We start from the raw sequence: 10,925 nt of genomic DNA on the forward strand, positions 1-10,925 counted from the left end.
ATACTTTTGTTGTGGATATTTTCTCTATAAAATTTTTGTTGTAAGAATTTTTAGTGTCAGGAATCTACCAAGAAATCACAACAAAAGAAACTGGTTTGAATTTAGTCTAGGTTATATAGCCTGCATTTTAGAAACAAATTACCTCCCTCAGACTGCAAAAAAAAAAAAAGAATGAATTAACCAAACTCATTTCTTCAATTACTTTAATATTCTTCTTTGTCCAGGAACAGTGTTTTGATGAATAGTCTTTTCTACTCTAGGCACGAGGCCCGAAATTTTGGGCACACAAGTGGTACTTAATTTATCGACCCTGAAAGGATGAAAAGCAAAGTCGACCATGGCAGAATTTGAACTCAGAACATAAAGACAGACGAAATACCGCTAAGCATTTCGCCCAGTGTGTTAAAGTTTCTGCCAGCTCGCTGCCTTTTTTGGTGAATATTTAATGAAATTTTTCTCCCCAAGTATAATTTAAAAACAGTAGCAAAAGTAGACATTACTTGGTATCAGTATTATACATTGACTATCAAGGATAGCACATGGCAAAGAATTAATTCACAAGTGTGTGTTTGGTAGTACTAAGTTCCTGGAAAACTGGCATAACTTTTAGGCAAATGCAGATAGAGGATAGTTTTCATACTTTACAACAAAACTTATAGAAGAATAGGTCTTAGGTAAGTCTATTTAACTTCATACGATCAAGTATTCATTATTTACAATGGACAGATAGGTGTCCTCATCTTGTTTGTTGTTATCACACCATTTCAACTGATGTTCTCTCCAGCCTTCATCAGGTGTTCTGGTGGTATTTCAAACCCAACCCTTTGACTAATGGGGTACACTGTTCTCATTCCCGAGGTATGTTGTTGATGTTATTTTTCTGTTGATATTATTTTTCAAAGCACTGCCTGGAATTGAACTTAGAATCTGAGCCCACACTCTTATCCATTATGCTATATGCCCGTGGGCAATTATAGTGAATTTTAGGGCTTATAAACCTAGTATTTTATCTTTTCTTAATGCTGGTTCCTATTTTACATTCATATCTGCACTCGGTCTGCTTAGGAGGTTGTTTTGTCCTAGCATATGTGCAGCCTCTTAATTTTTGCATTTTCCAGTGGTGTTCTCTGTTGATTATTTTACCTTCATCCCACAGCAGGAGGTTGTCTCCATTTTTCCATACATGATCAGCTATACCCAATTTTTCAACATCCCTTCATGTCACAGCTTTACGATGTTCCCCCTATCCTTACTTTAAGGGGGGCAACAGGTTTCACTTTTGTATAACCATCCACAACTGCATGGGATAGAGTACACACAGTTTTTGGTCTTATTCTTTTCTATGGGTGGTTTTACTTGGAGAAGATATTTGCAAAGTGTTGTATTACTTCTGAATGGACCGCATATCTTTTGTATCCTTTCTGAGAGGCCTTTGACATAGGGTAGACAAACTGCTCAGTTTATGAGTATGGGTTCAGGACATACTGCAAGCTAACCTTCATTGGACAACAACTTCAATTCCCACCATCCATACAATATAAAGTGAGGGATTGCTCAGTACCTAAAACATCAAGCAAAGACTATAAGACTATAGGTGCAGGAGTTGCTGTGTGGTAAGTAGCTTGCTAACCAACCACATGGTTCCGGGTTCAGTCCCACTGCGTGGCATCTTGGGCGAGTGTCTTCTGCTATAGCCTCGGGCCGACCAATGCCTTGTGAGTGGATTTGGTAGACGGAAACTGAAAGAAGTCCATCGTATATATGTATATATATATATATGTGTGTGTGTGTGTTTGTCCCCCTAGCATTGCTTGACAACCGATGCTGGTGTGTTTACGTCCCCGTCACTTAGCGGTTCGGCAAAAGAGACTGATAGAATAAGTACTGGACTTACAAAAGAATAAGTCCCGGGGTCGAGTCGCTCGATTAAAGGCGGTGCTCCAGCATGGCCACGGTCAAATGACTGAAATAAGTAAAAGAGTAAGTAGCAATTCTGATACATACTAGGAAGAAATGATCAGGTTAAGAAACAGTCTGCTATGCAACAACTACCCAGAAAACATACTATCCACTCCAATTAGAAAGTGGAGAGAGGATGAAACTCATAAACTGAGCACAGTCTGTCTGCCCTGTGTCAAAAGCCCCTTGGAAAAGATACAAAAGATATGCAGTCCACATGATATCAGGACAGTATTCAGAAGTAATAACGCTTTGCAAATATCTTCTCCAACTAAAACCACCCATAGAAGAGAAAATGACCAAAAACTGTGTGTACTCCATCCCATGCAGTTGTGGTAGGTTATACAAAGGTGAAACATGTTGCCCCCCTTAAAGTAAGGGTAGGGGAACATTGTAAAGCTGTGACACAAGGGGATGTTGAAAAATCAGGTATAGCCGATCATGTATGGAAGAACGGAGACCACCTCCCACTGTGGGATGGAGTTAAAATAATAGACAGAGAACACCACTGGAAAGTACAAGAATTAAAAGAGGCTGCACCTGTGCTAGGACACAATAACCTCCTAAGCAGACCAAGTGCAGATATGAATGTAATATGGGAACCAGTATTAAGAAAAGATAAAATACTAGGTTTATAAGCCCTAAAATTCACTCTATAATTGCCCACTGGCATATAGTGTAGCAGATAAGAGTGCAGGCTATTAACCCTCAGATTTTAAGTTCAATCCCAGGCAGGGACTTGAAAAATAATATCACCAGTAAAATAACATCAGCAACATAACCTCAGGAATGAGAACAGTGTACCCCATTAATCAAATAAAGTGTTGGGTTCGAAATTCCACCAGAACACCTGATGAAGGCTGAAGAGTACATCAGCTGAGACATTGTGATAACACCTATCCATCCACTGTAAATAATTCCTCATCTCAAAAATATAGAATAGTATCAAGTATTCAATGCAGGAAATGCAATCATGAGGAGGTGAATGCTTGTATTCAGGTAAACTTTCTTCATGCCTTCCAGTAAATTATTAACACAAATCTAGTAATACTTCTGGGTAATTTCCACGACTTTATCACAGCAAACTCAAAACCAGAAATCTGAATTTCATTCAAAAACTGGAAAAGAAATTAAAAGGCTCTCACTCCTTTTCCTCAAGCCAGCCGAAATTGTGAGGATGATCCGGTTCTTGACTGAAGATTAAAGGCTTCGAATGACCCGTTTGTGTTTTTTGTATCGTCTTCTGGATGTAGTGGGTGCTTAAAATCCGTTCTGTCTGTCTGTGTGTGTGTCTTCTAGGATCTTGGGCATCCTCCATCCGATTGCGCTCAAATTTGATATGTAGTTACCGACGGTATCAGAGCGTGTATAAGTCTTGAAAAAATTACAAAAATCGATTCCAGGTGAGAATGCGATTGATAAAGCATTCTTTAGAATAGAAAAAATGTTTATTTTTATTTCTTCTTTTGCTGGTGTCTCAAATTTAGGTTAAATCAGTGTTTCTCTATGGGATGGTCGGATGAGTTGTTTTGAGAAAATTTGGTTTAAATGTTTGTCAACTCAGCACCGTCCATTGGACGGGGGGCATTTTGCTTGTGTATATATATATATCATTTCTATTCTAGGCACAAGGCCCGAAATTCTTGGAGAGGGGGGCCAGTCAATTAGATCGATCCCAGTAAGCAACTGGTACTTAATTTATCAACCCAGAATTTGAACTCAGAATGTAAAGACAGACAAAATAATGCTAAGCCTTTCACCCAGCATACCAATGTTTCCACCAGCTCGCTGCCTTATAAATATATATATTGAACAACATAATGGGCAGACTTTTTGAATTATCCACATGACATTATTATAATTCATTCTAGGATATTCCATAGGAAAATATATTTATTTATCAACAGCTATATAAACTCACAGGCCTTCAACTTGTAACTAGTTTTATATGTGCCAACACAGGAAACCCTTGGACCTTGAATCACTCTGTTATTTCTGCTAAATATCAATAGCAAAAGGGCCTGATAGGCTAAATACTAGGCTTACAAAGAATAAGTACTGGGGTTGATTTGCTCGACTGAACGTGGTACTCCAGCATGGCTGCAGTCAAATGACTGAAACAAATCAAGGAAAAGAATAAAAGAATATATTCATATTATGAGTTATATTTTTCCTGTTTGCACCAATATATATATATATATGTAACTTGCAAGTCTGGAGAAAACCTTTGAAAGTCCTCCAAGATAAGTTAACTTTGCACTGTTAATGAATGTCCTTGGCATAATGGTTTGTGCAGGGCCAAAGCGTTTGGGTGCTCCAAGAGTTACAAGAGGTAGAAAGACAAGTAAGTTGAGCATACTGAAGTGATGGATCAGGTAACTTAACATATGAGCTTAAGGGAAAGCAATACTCCTTCAAGACAAAGACAAAGTTCCATACCTTCTTGAAGAAGTTATAAGTGTTGCTTACTCTCCATGTCATGTATTACAACTAAAAGAGTTTGGGATGTAGATTTGAATCTTTCATGGATGATTCCAATATCGATTTCCTGAGAATGAAGATGTTTTGTCACAAGATCATAGATGAGAAGATACTTCAGTGAGTAACATTTTGTACCAGAATCCCCAAAAGAACGTCTTGCAAGCAAGTATTTGGAATACAGCTCATGAGATGATGATGCCCATGCAAGGCTATTGAAGTCATGAATGGATTGAGAAAGACAAGTTAGTTCCAGTAACCCCTTACAAAGAATTTCTTCAATCTTGAGATGAAATGCTCCAAAAAAAAAAAAAAAGCAGGAGTGACTGTGTGGTAAGTAGCTTGCTAACCAACCACATGGTTCCGGGTTCAGTCCCACTGCGTGGCACCTTGGGCAAGTGTCTTCTGCTATAGCCCCGGGCCGACCAATGCCTTGTGAGTGGATTTGGTAGACGGAAACTGAAAGAAGCCCGTCGTTTATATGTTTGTGAGTCTGTGTTTGTCCCCCTAGCATTGCTTGACAACCGATGCTGGTGTGTTTATATCCCCGTCACTTAGCGGTTTGGCAAAAGAGGCCGATAGAATAAGTACTGGGCTTACAAAGAATAAGTCCCAGGGTTAAGTTGCTCGATTAAAGGCGGTGCTCCAGCATGGCCGCAGTCAAATGACTGAAACAAGTAAAAGAGTATATCGATTGTGCAAGTGTGAAAAAAAGTAAAATTGAGATCTTAGGCACAAGCATGGTTGCGTGGTTAAGTTCTCTTTGCAACTGCAGTGTCACAAAGTCCTTTTACAGCAGTGGATCATATGTTATGAAGACATTGTCCAATGGAAGTGTTTTACATCAGTGGAAAACCAGCAATCAGATATTTACATTAGAATTCGCTAGAATTGTTAAGAAAACATAGACACATTATTGTCTGGATTCTTGCTGTTCTGTGTGTACATGTGAATTATTGTCTGTTTGGCAGACATCTGCACACATCACCAAACAATTTGTTTGCTGATTCCTATTAAACAAGGGCTCATGTTCTTGTGAAATGCATTGGTCAAGTGGAGTAGATTCAACTGAGGAGACACACAATGAGGTTGAAACACTTTAGCGTCACAAAGTCTCCTTACACTGGTGAATTGTGTTATGGTCACACATCACCTAAAGGGAGGTGGTGTTTTTTGTTGACAAAAAATACCAGTGGTCAGATATTTATGTTCAAATCTGCTAGAACATATCAAGAATGGATACATTATTGTTTGGAATCTCAGACTTCCATGCACCCCATTATTTTCATTTTTTAATTAGCTCTAAAATAAACTGCTGTTAAAGACACACACTAATATCAAAAGTGCTGTACTTTATAGAAATAAACTATCTGTAAATAAGATTAAAGTTCTTCATTTGAAAGTATAAAAGCACCAAATATGTTCAAATTGGACCAGCAACTCAAACACAAGAGTCATTTAAATACTATCACTTTCTTCAGAAACACAGGTTCATGTTCTCTTCACAGATCAGACATGCCCCCTATTTAGCTGTTGTCCATTCAGACTCAAATGGTAATTTTGGTCCTTTCCTTTAAATACGATACAAAAGTGAACTTTTGTATCAATTTGGAATGACTGATTGTCAGAGAGCTCAGCTTATGGGAAGAAATAATGGTAATATTGTGCCCTACAGATAAAGTAACACAGATTTGAAAGGAGTAGCAGCAAGTCACACTACAGAACATCCACTTCATATCAGTTTAGCAAAACTGACATTAGAAGAACTACAACTAACATTACTACAACCACCACCAATGACACTGTTTTAATAATTGTAAGAAATATTGCAGAGCCAGGCACAAACTGAGACTATGACATATTTTCAGTCCTAACTACTGTCTATAAGCCACACCAAAAGACATAAGCCTTTATTTTATTGGTTATCTTGTTAAACTTAATCAAACACTCTAGTAAAAAATATAATTACACATTCATTTTGTATGACTGCTCATCGCTTATTTTGCATTGCTTTGTCAACACAAACCATTTCACTATCTTTGCTATACTTTTAGTTTAGGAAAGCTTCAATTAAGAAGATGCTCAACATAACCAAATAATTTAACAACATTCTGATCCTCTATTTTTATTGTAACATACTTCATTTCTTTTCTTTCATACAAAACAACAAACATCAATCTCACACTCAAAAAAAAGAAAGAAAAGAAAAGGCTGCCTTGAACTTTCGTTATGGTTGGTTGAATACTAGACTCCTACTACTAAACTCCAAAAATAACTCCATCCAACCTTCTTATTCTTCTAAAGAAAGGTGGGGGATTCAGATACTTTTTAAAATCCATTGAATAATAGGTGATTCTTTTTTTAGAGTCTGAATTTTTTTATTTAATTCATATGGCATACAAGGATGGCTGAAAAGTTCATAGGCTAACTATGAAGGAGTGATACTAGAGCTGTGAAATCTTACTTGCATTAATTTCAACCCCTCTTCTTAATAACTGCATTATTTCATTCTTGATAAACTGCCATCTGACTGTTCAAAGAAAGCTTCAAAAGTAAGTTAAAAGGAGATTCTCTTGAAAATGGACAAAATTTGACATCATGGTGTTATCAAATACCTGCAGAAAAATAATTTAGACCCCCACACACACACACTTTCATCCGTAAGGACATTCATATTGACATGCTTGCTACATTATGGAATGACACTCCAGCTTTATCAACAGTGCGAAAGTAGGTAGCTGAATTTAGGAGGGGAAGGGAAAGTCTTGAAGTTGACTCAAGGTTTGGACGTAGTGCAACTGCCCACCACCAAAGATATCATTGATTGTGTTCACCACATTGTGATGGATGACAAGCGATTGACTATGCTATTAGCATATCTTGTGAGAGAGTCGAGAATATTCTGTGCAACGAATTTGACATGATGAAAGTCTCTGCAAAGTCTTCCTACAAAATGTACCAGGCTGATCACATCACAGGAAAATCTGACATTGTTTGAGGCAGATCCAGCTGCTTTCCTTGGATGTTTCCAAAACCAGGAGGAGTGTTTTGTTCATCACCTTGAACCAGAGACAAAGAGACAATACACCTGTTCCAAAGAAGGCCAATGTCATTTCATCTTGCAGGGAAGACGATGGCCTGTTTTGGGGGATGCAAAAGACATTGTGTTTTATTGACTATCTTCAAAAAGGCTACACCATCAATGGAGAGTACTATGCCAACCTACTGAGGCAGTTACAAAAGGCTGTCAAAACCCAACGCTCAGGAAAACTGACAAAAGGCATCTTGTTTCATCAGGACAAGGCACACAAGTCCTTGGTTTCAATGGCCGCTGTGCATGACTGTGGCTTTGACCTGGTTGATCACTCTCCCTATTTTCTTGATTTAGCCCCATCGGACTAACATGAAAAGACACTTGGCTGGGAACCATTATTGCAATGATGAAGAAATCATATCTTTCATTTATGACTTATTTGACCGACAGGATGAAAGCTTCTTCATCAAACGGATCCAAGCACTGCAACACTAATGGAGGAAGTTTGCAAACTGCAAAGAGGACTATGTTGAAAAATAAATCTCATTTGGTCACACTCCACAAGAGTATCTTGAGCAGCCTATGAACTTTTCAGCTGATTAAATATTAAATAATTAAATAAAGAGCTGAAGTTTTGATTGTTGGTATATGATGAATGGCGGTGAGCTGGCAGAAACGTTAGCACGCCGGGCGAAATGTTTAGCGGTATTTCGTCTGTCGCTACGTTCTGAGTACAAATTCCACCAAGGTTGACTTTGCCTTTCATCCTTTCGGGGTCGATAAATTAAGTACCAGTCATGCATTGGGGTCGATGTTTGTCTGTCCCCCCTGTGTTTAGCCCCTTGTGGGTAGTAAAGAAATAGGTATCTGACAACTGAATTTATATAAAGAAACACTCCAAAGAATGTAACACAGATTTAGACAACAATAAATGCAGTGTATAGCAAATCCTAATGTTGCTTTCAATTAATCAAACTACTAATGCTATTGTTATTACTGCCACAAAGGTACCAAGCTGGTAGAACTGTTACTGTTTTAGATCAAATGCTTAGCAGCATTTCTTCCAGTTCTTTACATTCTGACTTCAGGTTGACTGTCATCTTTTCAGGGTTGATAAAGTACCAGTTGAAAACTGGGGTTGATATAATTGACTACTCCCTCCTACTAAAACTGCTGGCTCAAAAAGACATATTACCATGTCTGTGTCTTTGTAAAGAGATCAGATTTGTTTACATCTTGGGCAAGTGTCTTCTACCATAGTTTCAGGTTGACCAAAGATTTGTAAGTGACACTTTGTAGACAGAAATTGTGTAAAAAGTACACCAGAGAGACTGTCCCTATTCTTGGGTGATGAACTTATTCTATCATCCACTTCATCACTCCCATGATTTCTGGATGCATTTAGTATCAACCACTCTGTTGCAAACATTTGGGAATGGTCTCCAGTCTAGGGCCAGCTTTTTTCCAGCTTTCTTTAGACAAATAAGAAGGATGGATAGGGATTAATGTTTTTTTCAATTTTTTAGTTATTTTTATTCAAATTTATTGCCTGACTAGACAGGGCAGATGACCATAACTTGTACATTTCATTTTTGGCTTGGTTTCTATGGTTGGATGGCATTTCCAGAACAACCATTTTGCAGAGTGTACCAGGTGTGTTTTATCATCACACCAACATTAAAAACATTGTCATACCTTTGACAACACTAAAGAACCCTCTCAACGTTTTCTTTGCACATTCTACAACCACTTCACAGACTGTATTGGGTGCATTTTATCATGGTACTAGCACTAATGAGGTTACCTTGTACCCTACAAACAAAAGGGTCTTTACTGCACAACACTGATAGCCTTTTGTGGAGGCGCAATGGCCCAGTGGTTAGGGCAGCGGACTCGCGGTCATAGGATCGCGGTTTCGATTCCCAGACCGGGCGTTGTGAGTATTTATTGAGCGAAAACACCTAAAGCTCCACGCGGCTCCGGCAGGGGATGGTAGCGAACCCTGCTGTACTCTTTCACCACAACTTTCTCTCACTCTTACTTCCTGTTTCTGTTGTACCTGTATTTCAAGGGGCCGGCCTTGTCACTCTCTGTGTCACGCTGAATATCTCCGAGAACTACGTTAAGGGCACACGTGTCTGTGGAGTGCTCAGCCACTTACACGTTAATTTCACGAGCAGGCTGTTCCGTTGATTCGGATCAACCGGAACCCTCATCGTCGTAACCGATGGAGTGCTTCCCAGATAGCCTTTTGTTCCAATGTTATCAACAGAGTGACAAGGGATATATATGTATAATGCTTGTATATCATATATCATGTTTGATGAATAATTAAAAACATATAGTACTTGATACAGATATGCAGAATAATGTATTTATAAAGCAATGATGGTTACCATTGATTTTATGGTTTGGGCCTTCCAGCATTGTATCCATGTTTTGAGAAAATGAGAAATACCTTTAAAAAAAAGTATTTTTTCGAACTCCTATTTTTAAGGTAAATAACAGAATTTTACCTTTTGACCAGCTGATTTAGAAAATGATTTTTTGTAACTAAACACTTTCAAACTTCGTATACTGGTAGAATGTGTCATATAAAATATCTTCTACTCTTAGCGTTTTTGAGAAAAACTTATATTTACCAAATAATTTTACGTCAGAGTTGTCGTGTATCGGTAATTTCAACCAATCAATGACGTGTATTCAGCTGAATAAAATTACTGCCGTTGTTTGCCAACAACAACTATCGGCGGTGTATATTTCGTTTGTCACTGTTATTTATGACATCGTTCATGCGTTTGTACTGGTTTTAGGGTTAGAGATACGGAAAAAATAAAAAATGAAGCACGAACGATTATGGTGGTGTCATGAAGTAAACATGCTTCAGATACACCCGTTTATTCATACAAATGTAACCGAGATGAGATATGTCATAAATCACAATGACAAACGAAATATACACCACCGGAAGTTGTTGTTGACAAACAACAGCAGTAATTTTTTCAGCTGATGGTTGAAATTTCCGAAATACGATAACTTTGACATGAAATAACTTCCTAAATATAAACTTTTCTCAAAAAACGCTAAGAGTAAAAGATGTTTTATATGACACATTCTACCAGTATACGAAGTTTGAAAGTGTTTAGTTACAAAAAATTATTTTCTAAAACTGCCAGTCAAAAAGTAAAGATCCTAAATAACTTTTCCTGAGGGGTTATGAGTTGTATATCTCCATAATTATGATTGCAAAGTTGCTGAAAAAAAAAATACATTGTAAATTGTTTGAAGATGATATAAAACCAAACAGAATTAAATGATTAAAATGAATTAAGCTTAGTCAATACTGGGAGAGAGAAATAAGGGTGGGGCAGGGGAAATTAACCCTTTTGTTACCATATTTCTGTTGAGATGCTCTGTGTTTCTTTCAATTACTTTAAATATAACAAAGAATTTA

Source organism: Octopus sinensis, linkage group LG4 (assembly GCF_006345805.1).
Source record: "Octopus sinensis linkage group LG4, ASM634580v1, whole genome shotgun sequence".
Classification (NCBI taxonomy): domain Eukaryota; kingdom Metazoa; phylum Mollusca; class Cephalopoda; order Octopoda; family Octopodidae; genus Octopus; species Octopus sinensis.